This window comes from Trachurus trachurus (genome assembly GCF_905171665.1).
Source record: "Trachurus trachurus genome assembly, chromosome: 7".
NCBI classification, from domain to species: domain Eukaryota; kingdom Metazoa; phylum Chordata; class Actinopteri; order Carangiformes; family Carangidae; genus Trachurus; species Trachurus trachurus.
In genome coordinates, this window is record NC_139901.1 from 2,514,071 (window position 1) to 2,533,423 (window position 19,353).

Consider the following 19,353-nt stretch of genomic DNA (forward strand, 5'->3'; position numbering starts at 1 on the left):
TGTCAAAATAAACATTCACATCCCGACACTTATTGTTTCTTTGAGGAACAGAAAAAAATACTGAATGAACCGTCTGCCACAAACTATACAAATGACTGCTAAATCATGTTGAATTACAATATACACTGCCAATCCAAAAAAAAAAACCAGGCCAATAGGTCAGAGCCTCCCATTGGATAATTACTGTATGGATGATTATGTTTCAGTTGGCAACAACTTATTTAACCCTAACTGATGCAGTCTAATTTCTTAAACAACCATGTTAGAAGACACACTATGTGGTTGTGGAGAAGATGTTTCAGAGGGGTCAAATTATTGGCATCAAGCAAATAAAACATCTAAGGAGATTTCTCAGACTACTAAAATTGGGTTAAGAACTGTCCAACGCAACCCTAACCCTAACCCTAAAAACTGGAAGGAAGTGTGGGGAACCATCATCTTCAAGGAAGAAACGTGGTCCAATGTGACCACAGAGTTCTTATCTTAACCCCATTGACAATCTTTGAAAAATGAATGCAACTCTACTTACTTACTTACTTAGGCCTTTGTGTTCCTTTCAGAACATAGGCCATTGATGAATTGTTTCCACCCTCGTCTGTCTTGGGCCTTTCTCTCCAGCTGTTTCCACGTCAGTCCCTGCATCTTAAGCTCTTGTCCTGTGCTCCTTCTCCAGGTGTTTTTTGGTCTTCCTCTGCCTCGCTTGCCTTGTGGGTTCCATGTCATTGCCTGTTTGCTTATTGTTGTGTTGTTTTTTCTTAGTGTGTGACCTATCCAGTTCCATTTCCTCCTTTTCAGCTGTACCTCCACTGTATCTTGTTTGGTGCGTTCCTATAGGTTGATGTTACTGATTTTGTTTGGCCAGAAGATGCCGAGGAATGCAACTCTGGATGGAAATAAATGTTGTAACATTGCAGAAGCTTATCGAAATGATTCCACAACAAATGCATGTGGTAATCAAAGCTAAAGGCGTTCCAACAAAATGTTAGAGAGTGTGACTTTTTTGGCAGGCATAACTCAAGCTTCTATAATTTATTCTCAAGCATATTACTGTAAGCATCGGAAGTATTAGCTTCTGGGGACACCACAAAACTCATAACCATACCCGAAAGAATTTGACTTAAGTTTTTCCACCTGTGATTCCATTGAGATTTTTATTTTCTTAGATCTTAGATGTGAACAGCCTCTCCTGGACAACAAAAAAAACCACTGAATACATTGTGTGAAAAATTCAATTGTACATTTCTTCTAAAATCACAACATTGAAATTCTATCATATTTTTCAAAAATACCAAAATCACTATTCCGCTAGTTCAGAAAGGCTCTGAAATTGCCTTAAACCCTTATGTAACTCTAACTGTTTTTCAAAAGTATTTGTAGGATTTTCTCAGTTAGTTAGTTATTGACTCAATAAGGGCTTTATCTGCTAAAACATTTTAAACCTACAGGGCATAGGCTACAGCTGATTTCTTAATGGTTCATCACTCATCACATCCCTATCGTGAGAACATACAGTGCTGAGGTATGCAGTTGTGGTCACTGTAAAATAAGAAAGATGAAGAGGCTGTTGGATTTCCTTTTTCTGGACAGTCTTGCCAAGAACACAGCAAAACCAATGCCTTCAACATGAAGACACAGCAAATCATTTCTTCACACTTCAAACCTCACAACCTTGGTCACCCAAAGTATTTCAACTAATAAATTCAGTTGTGATGCAGACATTTCACACTGTTGTCTTGTTCTCAAGCACAACTACCTCACTGAACTGCCTCTTGGAAGGTCCTGGGTACCCAAAACTATCCAATAATAAGCTTTGGAATAACTCACATTTCTATTTAGAAAATTCTATTGCACAGTATTGGTGTAAAATCCCCTCCAGACTGAATGCATTAGTAAGAGCTCATCTGTAGTCCCCAGACGGATGTTAAAAAGTCACTCTAAAAACAGAATATGAATATGATTAAAATTAAAAGTTATTAGCCAAGGCAATCTACAAACATGCACAGCAATTAACAACTTGACAAAAGAACATACAACATGACAAAAGAGCATATATAACATCAATCAGAAAACATAATTCAGTACATCCCCAACACATGCAGCAAAGACACATGACGCAAGACACATCACACCACAGCATGCAAAGCAGAGGCACAGACACAAACTGCATGCATAGACAGTAGAAACGAGACCACAAAAAGACATGCATGCCGACACAGGCAGACAGACAACAACAGCTAGCTAATGTTAGGCCCTCTCGCAGATAAACACATAGGCTACTGAATACAGTAAGGCTAACACAGCCTTCCGAGCAGGCAGAAACAGACTGAATGAGACTGTAAAAGATGAGGCTGTAGGCAGGGCCGTTGTATAGGGGAGAAAGGTGATGATAATTCTAGGGGTCCAGCACCCAGTGGGGCCCACAAAAAACCCCAGTAGTCTAATCTTTGTATGACTGAATTATTCTGCATAAGACCCTGACTGATACTCATAGTAATGCTGCATTAGCATCAAAACAAAATAGGCTAAATGATAATGAATAAAAAAAAAGAAAAATGATAATACATACCGTACGTAGTCTAAGAAAAAAAGTGGAAAAGTCAGGGGCCCACTTTAGTATTCTTTCAGGGGCCCCAGAATTCCTAGCAACGGCCCTGGCTGTAGGTCATTTTTTTGCAGTTTATTATGACAGAAGGTGAAATCTTGTAGCCTCATTTATGACTTTAACTCCCCTAACAAGTAGAGAGAGACTGACCACAGTAGGCTGCTCCCTGTACACAGAAACTAAACACATCATTTACAGCCTACTGAGCAGGTAAAGATGAAATAAAAAATTCCTCTGATCGTTTATCAGTAAAAAGCTATAATCTCAAACTTAATTGTGACATTTTTTCCCCCGAAATTAAGGGAAAACAATAACAAATGAGCCTTTATAGAGTTTCAAATGTTAAAAAAATGCATACATATGCTGGGCATGCGGAACACACACAAAAAAGCTAAACAGGAAATGTGGTGTCATGTGGGTGTGGGTTCAGAGGGTACAAGCTGCATCTTGTCAGCAGATGGCAACTGCACTTCAGAGATGGAGGGGGAACGGGCAAATTTCCTTTGTGCTAGATTCTGCACTTACATCGCAGTCATTGCTATTTTCATCTTGCTCGGCAGGGACTTTTATTGCACTTGCAAACCACAATACTTTGACTGCAACTTATACAACTTATATAATGTCTTGTTTTTAATAATGTTATTAAAATGTTATGCTCTGTAAGGTGACCTTGGGTGTCATGAAAGGCGCCTCTAAATTAAATGTATTATTATTATTATTATTATACCTGGTTCTGCCAGTTTTCATCGTGTTTGTCTATGTTCTCTGGACCGACGGGTCGTTTCAGAGAGTCTGTAGACATTTGTGTTCATCTGCATTTGGAGGAAGTGCTCCACTTCGTACCTGCAGTTTTTTGGGGTCTTGCTTCCAACACATTATCAAAGCAGCTTTTATTGGTTTGCTGTGGGTTGTGTGTGTTTTAATTGGTGGAGACTGGTACGTTTGCTGCATGAATGATCACTCTCAACAACAGGCACAGCTGGCCTGCAAAGACTTGGGAAGCATCACTGATGAAGACAGAGTAATCATCGCTGAGCTGAAAAATGAGTCAAGGGTGAGTGTTTTTCTTCTTGTGTCTCGTCAGAGATTGAAATAAAATATGACTGAAGTGTTTTTGTGTTTTTTAATATCCTTTTTTTTTAGATGATTGGCACCTTTTTGCTCTTCGGTATCATTGGTGTACCGGCCCTGTTGTCGTTGTTTGGATGGAGGAAACCTTCAAGTTGTGAAAGAAGACACTTGTATTACAAACTGATTCTGAAAGAGGAGAAAAATGTGCTGAAAGAGATTTTGAGGAAATATGCAAAGGAAAAGCTGACGGAGGAAATTGAGAACAAAATCCGCGGTGGACAGTGGGAAGAGTGTTTTGATGTTGCTGAAGAACTCATCAAAGCATCTGCTCAGCCGACCGGTTCTGACTGAGAGTGATGGACACAAGGTGAGCATCTTCCCCCTATAGATAACAACATTATTTACAACCAGTATAAATGTGCAAATGTAGCCTAATACATTTTTGTGTGTATTAGTATATATGAATGAATTTAAAGCAGAAGTAAGCAATATTTTTGTGTTAATATAAGTCTTAAATAGTTCTATCTTCCGACAGCAATCACTTACATAGAGTGTTTGGACCGAAACACGGGTCTGTCAGTCACTCTGCTCTGCTCTGAGCCGAGGAGAAAACTTTTCTCGTATCCTACAAGTTTTATCCAATGAGGAGAGAGAACGGCATGAAGGGCTGTGTGTGCAGCCAAGGGATGCGCGTGAATGTGGTGACGTAGGGACGAGGACCAATAGATCCATGACGAGGGCGGGGGCTGCTAACTCCATCGGCTGACAAGACGTTATGGTGCGTTCAAGGCAACCCGTAACCCGTGTTTTTCCGACCTGTGAAGTCGTACCAGTTCGATCTGGTACGAGTTCACGGGTCGGAAGTTACGAGAGGCCGTTATAGTGACTTTCACAGGTAAAACAGGTCGGAAAAACACAAGTGGGTTGCCTGGAACGCTACAAAGTCGTAAGTCGTGGCTTGAAGCTGTAATTTACGGTTTCAAAAGCCTGCCTGGAACGCAGCATTAGCCAAAACGATCGCTTACTTCTGCTTTAAGTAAATTACACAGAGAAATACAAGAATTTAAGCGTTTACATTTTTGGAGACTTTTCCATCACTAGAGTTCATATTTGAATGTTTTTAACTATATAATCACTCAGGAAAGTGAATGTGGAAAAACCTCTTATCTCCTGTGATGATCCTCACTTTAAGAGTATTTTGACCCAAGGAGATCCCAACATTATCTCTTAACATTGCCACCATTTAGATTTCTGAACATCTCACTTGATTAAATGTAATTTTATTTTTGGGTGTATTGGAATATTTTCACACATTTGTGTTCATGTTTTGACTCAAGCGGAGGATTTCAGGGCTTCTAACCACAAATGCTGTGTTTTCTCCTTTCAGAGCTCAGAACCATTGACGGAAAACTCTCCACAAGCACAAAGGGTCACAGACAAGAAGTCTGACCAGCTGACTGCATCAATGACACTTATATTTCACTTACATTATATCAAATGATTTAGTTTTTGCTTTGAAGGGGGGAAAAAAGTACTGTTTTTATGTTTTATTCTTAAGCACTATAATAAAATATCAATCATGTAGGTGATAACATTTTGAACTTTAGTTTGAACTGCAGTGAACAAATAAACTAGATTGAAACTTCCACTGAAATTAGACTCAAATCTTTTTCCATCAATAGCTTCAAAAGTTTCGATGTTTAATTTGCATTAGATTGGTACTAAAGCTTTTTTGAGAAAAACTGTCTGGCTGGTTTTTATTCGTGTATGGCATCAATGACCTATCATTGTTACAGTATGTGTGCATAGATGTGCTGAAAAAAAATTAAATTATGAAATCATATTTAGAGGCACAGCAACTTTGACCTGTTTAAGACTGGCATTTGTTGAGAAAGTGGAGAAGAGGGAAGAGAAGTGGAGGAGGAAGAAGAGGAAAGTGAAAAAAGGAGAGGGAAGTAAAAGAGGAGAAAGTGGAGGAGTAAAAGAACAAGAGGAAAGTGAAAGAGGGGGAAGGTGGAGAAAATTGAGGAGGTTATTCAGGATAAAAAACTGAAGAGGACGTTGATGTAAGGGTTCTCCACCCAAGTAGATCTGCAGTGACAGTATTTGGTTCAGTTTGTAACACCAAACAACTATGTAGAGACACAACTCATGCTGATGCTGCTCTGGTAGCAGCTGGGCACAAAAACACAAATGACAACAACACCAAAACAAGTTATGCCAACATTTTTTTTTCTTTTTTCTTTTTTATCATATTAGAGACATTATACAAACAACATGACATCATACAAACATGAAATAACACTGAAGGACAGGGAGTGCATAACACATACTGTATAGCAGAGCTCGACAAAAATAAATAAATGAAATAATAACTAAATAAATAAATAAAATAAAATAAAAATACAATGTATCAGGATGCATAAAGATCATTTTAATCAATAAAGAGCCAGAAAATGTATTTGATGAGGGAAACCGTGTTTCTACTCTCACTGTCTAGTATGTAGGCCTATGCATGTGTGTGTCTGTGTATATACGTACAGTATATATATATATATATATATATATATATATATATATATATATATATATATATATATACACACATATGTGTGTGTGTGTATGAGTATATTGTTTGTTTGTTTTTTGTTTTTTTCTGAGCTGAGGCCTTGTATAGGCCCTTTGGGTCTCTTGTCTTGGCTTCCACCTATTGTTTATTTTGTCAATGTATTTTAATATGTCCCATTTTTATTCTTTATTGGTGCAAAATAAATAAACTAAAACTAAAAAACCAAGAAATCCCATGAGCCTATGTAGCGTAGCTCTGAGCAGCTTGCGGCTCTGCTCTGCCATTTTAAAAATAGCTTGCACCGACAATTAAAGGTAATGAACCTACTGCTATGACTATAGGGATTATGGCAATGGGCCAATTTGCCAAAATGTTGAACTATCCCTTTAAAATCATTTAAAAGGACCTCTTGAGGTCTGTAATGAAAAAAACTCCTGTTCCATAAAATCCGTGTCGGGTGGACTCGAAGGTCAGAGAGGCAGTGCAACAGAGTATCTGTGTGTACGGTACTAAAAGCAGAGGAGAAGTCCAATCACAAAATCCTAGTGTGTGTGTGTGTGAGAGTCCAGCTGTTTGGTGACCAAAAGTGTAAGGCTTGCATCCCCCTACACCATGTTTTGCCCAATAGGCAAAATGAAGTGGATCCAGTTTATCTGGTCACACACTACACTGTCCGACGTGCATTTCCATAGGACAGATATCAGGACCATTGGCCTGAGTCGTTTAAGTCCTTAGTATGTGTTTTTTGGGGGATTTTGGGGGGTGATGGATTCCTTCCACTGGTTGGGGACCCCACCAATGTTCAGACCTCTTGTTTTATTCTCATGACTCAGTCTTTGAGGCTTGCTTTTTTTTTGATGATTTCGATACCTGATATCTGACACAGCATCTCTCTCACCACACAGCAGCAGCAACAGTTGAGAGTGCAGTTTAATGTACTTCCATTTGCTTAATGTACTTTCCGGCCTCTATTGGAATAAAAAAAAAAAGAAAAAAAGAGGAGGGCATGGTTTCATGTTGATACATATTTCAGTCGGTGTTTAGCTCCAATACGTAGCAGGCGATCCTCTCCTCCAAAGATGCAGGCCCTGGTTCTGCCCCTGCAGAAGCTCATCGGTCAGGTCAAAGACAACGCCAACGCCATCATCTTAAGTGTTCTGGTTTTTTCTTATCATGTATTTGAGAATGAATTTCCATGCTCCTGTAAACCACAGACTGAATACTGCCGTGTCTACATGATCATTCCGTGTCTGATAGTGACCATCTTGATGCTCTCGACGGACCTGTCCTTCCAGAGAGCGTGGAGCTACACTACCAGCAAATGCTCTTGTCATTTTGGTTGCGTTTTGCTCCGTCGTACTGCCAAGGCTGTGTGCGTAGGTCTGTTGTGGGCTGCCTCCGTGCTGATTGATGCAGAGTGGTATGTTTGCTGTTGCAACCACAATCCAAAGGTGGTGGCGGAGTTACAATGTAAAGCCAAGAAGGAGATCACACCTGGAGGAATCCCTGTGGTGACCATTGCAGAGATGAGAAGTAATTCAAGGGTAAGAGTGTTTTGGTCCGTAGACCGTACAGGACAACTGGTTTTACTACGCACTCACTGTATCCCTCTGCTTTAGAGAGCCAGAGTCATGAGTCACTTCCTGTCCAGCATCTTCTACTAGCTGCTGTCACTCAATGTAAACTCTCTATAAACATTTTACTCATTGATGTATCCCTTGGGGTTTGCGGTCTATATTCTAAGACAACGAATGGACTATCTTTACAAGTTGTACCTCATTGTAAAGGTGACTAATCAGGCTTTCAAACTATATAAAATACAACACCAATTGGTATTATTAAAGAGGAGAAATGATTGACTGAAAAAACGTGGTAACACTTTATAATAAGTAGCCTACACACTATTAAGCATTAGTTAAGCATGAATAAATACGGAATTCTTCATTCACTCCTGCTGGAGCCATGCTCAAGAATATGCTATCCATGCTGTGCTTCAATTTGCTATGCTTACGCTCAATAAATGATTTATTCTCATTTGTCTGATTGAAATGCAGATATTTAGTAGCAAAACTACAACTACCTTGATGTAGTGATCTTGAATATGGAAAGTGGTTCAATTTACCCCAGTCTCCCCTAACAGCAGCAACTGAACATTGTGGAGGTTATTAGCTCTTGTCACAAACTGTGACCCAACTTCTTGCCTTGCAAGAGAGAGTCGAAGTGAAACCAGAGGCTAATGTAGGCTGAACAGGAAGTGACATGGCTTCAGGTTTCTGTAGGAAAAGAAAATGGAGGACAGAGAAAATGTTCAAAGGTTGTAAATGTAACTGTGATCTGACCTGCACTGGTAACCTGCTCTTTACTGCCTTTTTTTCAGCTGTATGGCATATCCTTGCTCTTTGCCATCACTGTGGTGGGTGCCGTTTTTCTCTCAACCTGGACAATCTGCGCCGATCGGTGTTGTCTCCAGTGCTGCAGGAGGCAGGTTCTGGTGCACGAGCTGATCCTGGAGGTCGGGGAAGACGTTGTGTCACAGACGATGAAAGACAGACAGAAAAGCATTTTAACTGAGAGAGTCAATCGCTTGATCAGTCAAAGAGCGTGGGAAGAATGTTTGGATGCTGTTGAATGCTTGATTGGCGAAATAGGAGAGCAGGTAATTATCAACACCTCTTCCTATTCCCGGAGTGTTCATTTCTCCAATCGAACATTTTTTTAGGTTAGAGACTTTGGTTGTGTTGATCAATTCATGATCAACTCTATAACATGGAGACCCAAAGAAATAACATACCTGAATGAAGACTGTGACATGTAGTGGACACTGAATAAACTCTAGAATCCTGATGGATGGGTAGTGATAACGTCAAGTACTGTACCATGGTATATTCCTTAATTACTAGCAGGCTACTTGAGTCAGACAGTTGTTTCGAAGTAATCCTATTATATATATAAATATGGAACAATACAACATGTTAATATAAATAATTTACTTTTGAACCGTAACCTAAAAAACTGGTACGTTAACTTGAGTAAAAATTAACTCAGGTATCATAGTTTTGTCACAGGTCCCACTCCACTGGTAGACTAGTGGACATGTAATCTAGACAGAGGTCACTAGAGGTCGCTGCTGCATCAGTTTTTATTCCAACACACCTCTGTAACACAGTAGTTCTGTTCTGTGTTTTCTACAATGAAGAAAGAAAGACTACATTGTTTAGTTTGAGTCTTTACAGATTCACAGTTTAACATTGACATGAAGTCCCATATATGTACCATATGACTGACTTGTAACATAAGTATTAACATGTACATTTTAACACACAGGATAAATCTTCTCCAATCAACACCCTCACTAAAGTAAGTAGTACATCTGTATGCAATATGTGGAGTGAGACTGTGGAACAGACTAGTGGAGGAGCTCAGACGATGTCCAACCATGAGCAAATTCAAACAGCGGTACAAACAGATGGTACAAGGTACAGGGAAGAAAAGGGCTATGACAAACATTAAGGTTTTCACACTTTTGCCATACTTGTCACTTTTTGTATTTATTTTGACACAAGCAGTCATGGTGTTGTTGTTTGTTGGTGATTGTTTGTTTTGTTGAGAGTATTAAAAACAGCATATACAGGAAGTAAGATAACCTAGGATTCTAGGTGATGAAGGGGTAGGAATTACCGTAATAAACTAATGCTTCTTCCTATTCCTTTTCAAACATACAAGGTTTTTATCGACTAGTGCTTCAAGTGTAATATGTTATTCACATGTTTGAAATAAAGTATTCATTCATTAATTAATTCATTCATTCATTCATTCATTCATTCAGTACTAGAGGTACATTGTAATGGGGCATTCGCACCAAAAGTGATAGACACGCATTGATCGGCACTATACATACCAAATCAATGTAAATGACGCGCAATTTAATATCAGGCGGCACAAATGGAGGGTCTGGCATGACAAGACGCAACGCGAATGAAGCGTCTGAACCGGCGCAAATAAAGTTGGAAAAATTGAACTCTTCAGACGACATCGTGCTGACATCCAATCAGTGATGAGTTTTTCCTGATGTAAGCAGGGAAGTTTGCGCACAAACATGGAGGAAAAGCTTATTGTCGCTGTGTGTGGGCACCCGGTCATCTATAACACCGCTGCCTATTGGGACTATTCAGACAATAATAACATTCACACATAAACTGGTACGGTATCCTGCCAAGTGGGACAATCTGCTATGCTAGTGCTAACCAATGCTAATGTTTCATTTATACAGAAACACAGTCAGTAACATAGTAAAACAAGCCACAGATACTGTAGTCTCAGAACTTACCAGAGAGTCCCACCTCCTCGCTAACTTTGACCTATGCCTCTTCTTTTTTTATTCTGGTCCAGATAAAACATGGCAGCGGTGTTGTTGTTGTTTTTTGGGGGGTTTTTTAGCTTCAAGTGCGACAAGCGCTAATGAAGTGAATGAAGCCATGATCCAAAAATGATCAAGCAGCGCGACACAAGCGTTTCAAGCGATTTTGTTGTGTCTATCGCTTTTGGTGTGAACGCCCCATAAGACAACACACCTGACACATCCCAGTAGTTTACTAAATACAATGCATTTTCCTTGTCTTGTTTTGGTTTTCACACAGGGCCAGCCCAAGGACAGCGGCCAGCAGGGGGAACAAAAACAAAGACTAACACCATGTGTGGCAAAAAATGGTCCCTTCAAAGCAAAGCAAGGAGAGTGGAAAAAAATGTTGGATGAGGTTGAATGCTTCATCGACCAAATAGAAGAGCAGGTACTGTACCATGGTATATTTTTAATCATCAGTACTTGAGTACTACTTGAGTCAGACAGTTGTTTCAGAGTAATCAGGTTCTTTAAATATGGAACAATACAACATGTTGATAGATAAAAAAAAATGTACTTTTGGACCATAAACTAAAAAACTGCATGTTAACTTGAGTAAAAATCTGACAGGACTATTTGACCAGGAGGACTCTGACTCAAGTATCATCTGTGTTAGTCACAGCTCCCAATCCACTGGTAGACATGTAATCTACACAGAGGTCACCAGAGGTCACTGCTGCATCAGTTTTTATTCCAACACACCTCTGTAACAGTTAGTTCTGTTCGCTGTGTTTTCTATAATGAAGAAAGAAAGACTACATTGTTTAGTCTGAGTCTTTACAGATTCACAGTTTAACATTGACACAAAATTCCACAACCACGTGTGACTGACTTATGTGTGTTTTAACACGCAGGATAAACTTTCTCCAATCAACACCCTCACTGAACTCACTGATGTAAGTACTTGAGATACATTGTAAGACAACATACCTGACACATACCAGCAGTTTACTAAATCAGATGCATTTTTCTTTTTCTTGTTTTGGTTCTCACACAGGACGAGCCCAAGGACGAGCCCAAGGACAGCGGCCAGCAGGAGGAACAAAAAAAAGACTGACACCATGACAGTTACTGACTCTAATATCCTGCCTTTCATCAGTGTTTTACCTGTTCACATGAATGCACTGTGACTAACAGTGTCTTTGCAGTTCAGTTGCAATTTTATTACAAATTGGTAATTAAAGCAGAAGTAAGCGATCCGGTGGTTTTGGCTAACTTCCTGTCAGCAGATGGAGTTAGCAGTCCCCGCCCTCGTCCCTACGTCACCACATTCACGCGCATCCCTTGGCTGCACACACAGAGAGGACCGCCCCTTTATGCCGTTCTCTCTCCTCATTGGATAAAGGTTGTAGGGTACAAGGAAAGTTTTCTCCTCGGCTTACAGCAGAGCAGAGTGACTGACAGACCCGTGTTTCAGACCAAACATTCTAAGTGATTGCTGTCGGAAGATAGAACTATTTAAGACTTATATTAACACAAATATTCCGCTTACTTCTGCTTTAAGACTAAGCTATCACAACAGTAATAAACTCAGTGTATTACAATTTAGCATTTCACTTTTTAAATTTTTTTTATTTAACCTTTATTTAACCAGGCAGAATCAATTAAGAACAAGTTCTTATTTACAATGATGGCCTGACAAGAGGCATAAGCTTCTTGAGGGGAGGGGGGAGGGGGGCTGTGAGGGAGAAAAGATAGGTTAAAAGACAATAGCAAATATGCACAACTATACAAACATTCAGCAAAAACAAGACATAAAAGTTAATAACAAGGATTTTTCAAGCATAAAAAGAATTAATAGACAAGATTTTTACAGGCATAAAAGAGTTAATAGCCAAGGTCTTTACAGACATTACAGGGTTCTTTAGAGAGCCTAAACGTTGAGAGAGGGTAAGGAACAGGGTTATCAGTAAGGATTATTTACAAACGCAGAAACACCAAAAGACAGAGTTAGTTTCAGTAATTAGTACCAACAGTGTGTCACAAAAAGTGGCCTAGGCCGACATATCTTATGTATTCCACATAATTTTACTTTGTGAAGTTAATTTTGTTCATTTATTCTTGTCACAGCATAGGGCAACACCCAGTGGACAAATCTGTGAACTACATGAAAATTCAATATAAAACTAGCCTTGGGTACAAACTGACATTTTCTCCTCTGCCTCTCTTCTCTTTTCCCAACTACTGACATAAATCTCAAGAGATGCCCACATCATGCTGCAGGAGCTGGAGTGCAAAGACATTTCGGTTGCTTCCATGTATGTTCGTTTGTAAAAATGTCATGTGGGACCAGAAACGGTTCACCAACCTCACCCCTCCCTTAACCAAACGGTGTGCGCATCACCATAGTAACAATCAATAACACCTGCTGACAAGTGACAAAGAGACAAAAACAACAGAATTTGTGGTTTGTTAATGATGTTGTGGAGCAAATGTCAAGAGAGGAAACAGTTTTTAGAGATGGCAGCAGCAGTCGCCTGATTCTCCTCTGCTGCAGCTGCTTCACTCCTCGCTGAATTCTCTCTTCATCAAGTGATCATGTTGATCATGTCAATGTGGTACAGGGCTGTTCTCAATTAAAACCTCACAGAAATGTAAAACCTATAAAATATGTAGGTAATGAAAAACTATGCTCAGATTTAGCATGGGCCAAAAATAGGAAGAACAATATTGCACTGCAACATAACTGATCTTTTGCTAAACAAAGGTCAAATTAATTGACATAGTGACATCCTGAGCCATGTAGTTTTCATTGGTCTCATTCTTGTGGACACAATATCTTTGTAACACCTTGAGGGAATTTCTTTAAATTTAGAAAAACCCCTCACCTGGACTCAAGGATGACCCGAGCAGTCAGTGTGACTCACAGACTGCAACAACTATCACTCAGGAGAGCTACTACTGTAAAACAAAAAAATGTACATAACTGGTTAATATCTTATAAACAGATTATGTTAACCTCTCTTTTCTCCTTCTCATATCTCGTTCCTCTGCAGCTTCCTGTCTGCTCAGAGCCATCCCTCACTCTTTCTCTTTTTTGCATCTTCTCTCGCGTGTCTTCTTTCTCCCATCCTCCATGTCCCATTATCACCCAGCTGACAGTATAAACGCTCCCTCCGTCATTAGCAGAATTAAAGTATTTCAGTAGTGAGTCTGCGGTGAATTGTTTTCCATCCTGGTGCTGAATTGCCATAGAAACTACAATGAAACAGCCTCACAGGGGGCCACTGAAGTCTGCTGTAGCTGCCTCAGACTCTGTGGTCTAATTCATTCAGTCATTTTGCCTTTTATTGTTCATGGGGGAAATTTGGCTTACAGACAGAGTTCAGACTGAAGCCACACACTGAAAACACTGCAGCTTATCACACAACATACGTTTCATAAAGGTAAATGATGGAGATTAAGAGCAGGCGGGGAGCACAGAGCAATAAAGTCACTCAGAGCAAAAGACAACAGGCTGAATTATTTTATGTGTAAATGCAGCAAGGATGAATGAGTTCCTGCTTTCACCTGAAACTACACTAAACATGTTTCCAGTCCCTATGAATGGGTTGACAATGTAAAGATAGATGCTGTCATGTGCAGCAAAAAAAGGTCCCTTCAAAGCAATGATATCGCATTGGTCGAGCCAAAAGTAGAATTAGTAATTAGTAAAAGTAGTATTATTCATGATTTAAATGAATGAATAAATGAATGTATGGGAAACACTATAGAGGCTTCTCCTTCATTCAAACTCAGTGAACGTAGCTTTGACCAGAGGGATTTGATGTAATCAGGTGTTTCGACCCTGAACCACCCTTCTGGTGGGTGTCCACACTGACTGGACAGGGAATCCTCTGCAGCCAACCTTGACTGCAGTAATTCACAAGGCCCTGCTATTTGTCACTCTTCCTTTCAGAGGCATGATTGCGCTGTTTTTCTCATGGGACTGCAAGCTGGATGAAAATGATCTTCACTGCCTCTTCAGACCACAGTACCACATCTGGGGCCCTAGTTTTGTAGACCGGGTGAAGTCTAACCTCAGGGCAGCTTCGCCACGTCAACGGGGTGTGGCCCAGGTCCATTTCGCAAGTTTGCTGGACAGCGCAGTCCGACTTAGACCAGTGCAGCCCCTCCCCTCGTCCCTCCTCCCGGCGCAAACGGCAAAGAGGGAGGAGAGAGGGCGGGAGGGAGACAGGAGGAGGAGAAGTGGGATTAACACAGCCGATTCGGATCTTCACCAATCAAAGGAGCTCCTCTCCTCACCTTTAACTGCGCCGCGGGTGATGCGCACTGCAAGTTTGTCATTTTATACTTTGACATGGATGGAGGAGACAGCGACGCCAGAGGCCGAACCTCTCCCAGGAGGAAACAGCTGTTTTGGTCCGGAGGTCCGAGCTCAGAGTGACCAATAATGAGTTTACTAATATACTTAATCAGGTTTGATCTGATACACTGAGAACCGGTGCTCAGCGTAAGAAACAACAACTAATAAACTAATGAAGAAACTCACATTTATTCATTTCAATTTATTATTCCCTGTGTAAGACAGATGAGAGGTGTAGCCTACACTAATCACAACATAAACAAACACCATGCGGGATGAAATCAGCGTAAAGGACGCGCTCTCTCTCTCTCTCTGTCCTCCTCTCTTTTTTCTATGTGATGAGAGATTCTGAGTATAGGCTATACTGACTATCTGATACCGAGGCTGTTGTGGTGGACTAAGAGAGATAATGATTTGTGTTTTGTTTTTCAATACGGCTGCGTGACGCGGTCGCTCGCGCTAATTAATTAATAAGTAAATAAATAAATAAAGCGATCATCACAACGGCAGTGCGTAGTCTCAACACGGCAGCGACATGCAGTCATCCACCCTCAGTCCTGCTTTTGGGACATCCACAGCTGCTTTTCAGTGCCAGTTCGTCCCTGCTGTGTTAATTCAGGTGGAGTTTCCATTACGCGTGCCACAGCCTTTGATCTCTGCTTTGATCTGACGTCAGATGTGACGGGACAATCTATATAGATATAAATTCACGTGTTGATTCCATTAGTTGCATTAAATAGTGGTTATTGTGGATATTTATTGCATTGAAATGTGTCTGGAACTGTGGAGATCTGCCTGTGAGGTCTTGGTGGCGTGTGTGCACTGCAGGTCAGTCAGCCAAACTTCCACTGCACCTGCTGCGCTCCGCCCTGCGCTGAGAGTAGACCTGGTTGGAGGTGGCGAGCTTTCAGCGCAACCTCGGCGGGACATTTTCGCACAAAACTTCCACTGCACCAAGCTGAATCTGTGACGCCTCCCCCTGCTGCGGGGCCACGCCTATCTCAGCACAGCGCGATCTACCAATCTTCCAATCTGACTTTGCACTAGGCTGCGCTGGTCGAAACTTGCATTAGACCAGCTGCGTTACCTTGCGCCACCTGCGCTGCGCCAAGAAACTAGGGCCCCTGGCCTCAAAGTTGTCTTGACAACCTGGGGGAAATGCAGCCCTCTTCCAGGTCTAGCTTCATGCCCCATGATCAGGCCTTATGCTGTGACTTGTTGTTGCTGTGGTTGAGTGCTCATCTCCCTCCCTTACAAACTGGGCAGTTGTTGTTCTTCTTCTTCCTTGTGATTGGTGTTTCTTGCATCTCTCCTGCTCCAAGGTGTTGGTGAGTGTCATAGGCACCTTGTCATCCTGCCATCTGTACCTCACTTGAGTGAGTTCTGTTATAGACCCTGACAAGATGAGCACCATAGTGCCCCTTTCCCCACAAAGCTTGCACAGTGGGTCAACTCTCTCTTTCTACACTCTTTTGATGGAGTCAGGAGAGAGATCCACAAAGCATCCAGTCTCCAAAGATCTGCCCATGGATCTCTCTCTTGGCGAGGCCCCATTTGGTCCAGGCTTTGCTGTAGGATGCGAGGTCTATTGCAATTGATCTCCATCTTTCCTCCTCCAGGTTCTGCACTCCACTCCTGTCCTGGCTCTTCTTTCTTTGGGTGTTGCCTTACCCCACTGTTGGAGATGTGAAGTTCCAAGACTCTGTCTTCCTGTGCATGGAGTTCTGACGATGTCATGAAATCTCAACACGTTCTCAGCTCATGCCACAGATGTAACAGCTGCTCACTCTTGTCCTGATCTTGTAGTGATGTCTGCATGTCTGACTTGCCTGGAACTGTCCTGGTCTTATGTAGAGACCTCCTGAAGTAAGGCTTGGAAGGTTTCCCAACCACAGAGGCACTAAATGATCTTTCTCTCCACTCCTTCTACACATGTCAAAGGAACTTCATATACCGTCAACAGTCACATAGTCTCAGCAGTACAGTCAGGTTTCCTCTGCAAGTTTTGGCCTCCTGAATCATCTGTCAGAGAACTTTGTTGTGTTCCAGACATCCAGAGAAGCCTGGGATCCAGCCTTTATGGATAGAGGTATCCACATATCCATTCTCTGTCATATATGAAGTCATCCTTTTAGCCAGTACAGAAATTTTGTCCACCACACTTAGGGGTGATATTGTCCAGAATTGGTCTATGGTCAAAGCACCTTCTTATTTTTTGCACAAAACAGCCCTTCACCCTTTCTCCAGATCGTCTTGAACAGGTTCCACAGCCTCCAAAAGAGCACTGGGCATTTCTTATAGACCTTATAGTATACCGCTTGGTGCCGGGGGAAAAGATCCTGTTCTGGCCTTATGGCCAACTCTTTGACTTCCTTTCAAGATGGTCGACAGTTTTTGAACTCTTCTTCATTTACAGGGGCTCTTTTGAACTGTTTGTTCAGCCTCTTTATTTCTCCCCTCAAGGGATGGATTTCTCCTCTACATGGCTGGTGTGGAGTTATTGTGTTGCACTTCTTTTCCTCGACTCCAGACGCCCTCTTCCCAGATTATAGGCTATGTTACCGTTGAGAGTGTTGGAATATTTTGCTTGGCTTGGATGGACCTATAGCACTTAATTCAGGTCTTGGTCCCGTTTGTTCCATTCTTTGATGAAGCTCACCCTGAGCCATTTTAGTCGTTTGTGCCCTCGCAGGGTGGGTTTGGTTATCTGGGGTGGTATCGGGTAGGTTTTGCTGGAGGTCTTGGGGTGACACGGGTATACTAAAGGATCTTGAGTATGTGGGGCACTTCTGCTGATGGTGGGTGATGACAGAAACACAGCTGATGCTCCAACATCACAAATACTGTTAACATAGTTAAAGGACAATTGAAATTCAACCTGGGGCTATAGTTTCCTGATATTTTAGGTCTAAGAGAAGGATTCTGTAGATTTTCTTTTTAATTGCTCCTGTTTTGCAGTTGTTTTGTCTGTCCCCGCATCAGCACGGCAGTGATGAATCAGAGCGGACCGATCTTCCCTGTTCAGGCTGTTTAGATCCCTCAAAACCACAATTTTTTTTTTCAGACAGCGTCAGATATAGACATACACCGAGGTTTTTTTTTACTTCAAGTAAGTGGACATGTTTCTTCATCTTTCATAACTGATAGGAAAGTCAGGGGAGACAGAGAGGGGGAATGACACGCAGGAGAGTGCCACTAGGAGACTTGAACCAGGGCCGGCTGCAGTAAGGACTATATGTAGCCTACTGTATATAGCCTAAGTATCAGATACAACTGGCAAACCAAGGTGGTTACCTTTTCTTGTGAAAAAGACATCAATGTTGTCAAGGTTGCTAGGCAGCAGAAGTTGAGGTTTGCGACACAGAAAAGGTGGAGAGGGGAAACCCCTTAACACCAAACTGCCTCACCCTGATCCAAATTTCTGCGACCTACTGTATGAAGGGCCACACCTTACACTGCATCCTCTTGATAAGTTGGCCACCACACATAATGTATAATCCATTTCTAGGCTCAAAGCTCAGATAAACAACAATGGCAGTAGAACCTGTAAGGCTTAAACATCAGAGGAGTCCACATAAATTAACGCTGGTTAGCGGGTTACTTTATCAACTGCTGCCGTTTCTCTCTCTCTCTCTTTAGCTTACACAGGAAGCAGTAAAATGACATCCAAATCTTTTTTTTCAACTACTGTCTTAAATCTCAAGAGAGCACTGCAGCATTTTGAGAGACAGGGCAAGTAGCTTGGTGCACAGCTTGAGTAAAAATGAGCTAAGCTAGCACTTTTATAGCTAACATCATAAAACTGCAGCCAGCTACGGTAACACTTAATATTTTATGTAAGTCTAAGAAAGCTGACAATTCCCAACATAGTGTGATATAGGCCTAGTTAATATAATGTGAAGTGTCATGTTAAATTTGATGTTTGAGGTTTTGCTTATTGTGTCGTCCAGACCTGCCATCTTGTGATGTCCTTGTCACTTTACTTCCTGTTTCGTCCAACGTTGATTGGACCAAACAAATCTAACCCCTGGCATTTGAAGATCTCTTTTGTGATAGAGATTAAGACAAAATATTGCAATAATAACAGAGTGCAACAGCAGCCAATAACAGGCCCAAACACCAACAGCAATTTTAATCTTTTTTTTTTCTTTTTCTTTTTTTTGCAGAATACAGCTGGCACCTCACAACTTCCTCCACGGTGTGATTATCCTCTTGTCTGATAGAGCACTGTGGTGAACAGTGGCGTCTCTTCTATTAATTTTATTTCTATGGTGACTGCTAATAACGCTAGAAGGTTAGCCTTCTTGAATGTGTCCCGGCAGGACTGTATCCTGCTGCTGTTCATCTGACAGCTGGAGAGAAAAAGACGTGGAAAATCAGTTTATACAGCCCCACTGTGAAACACT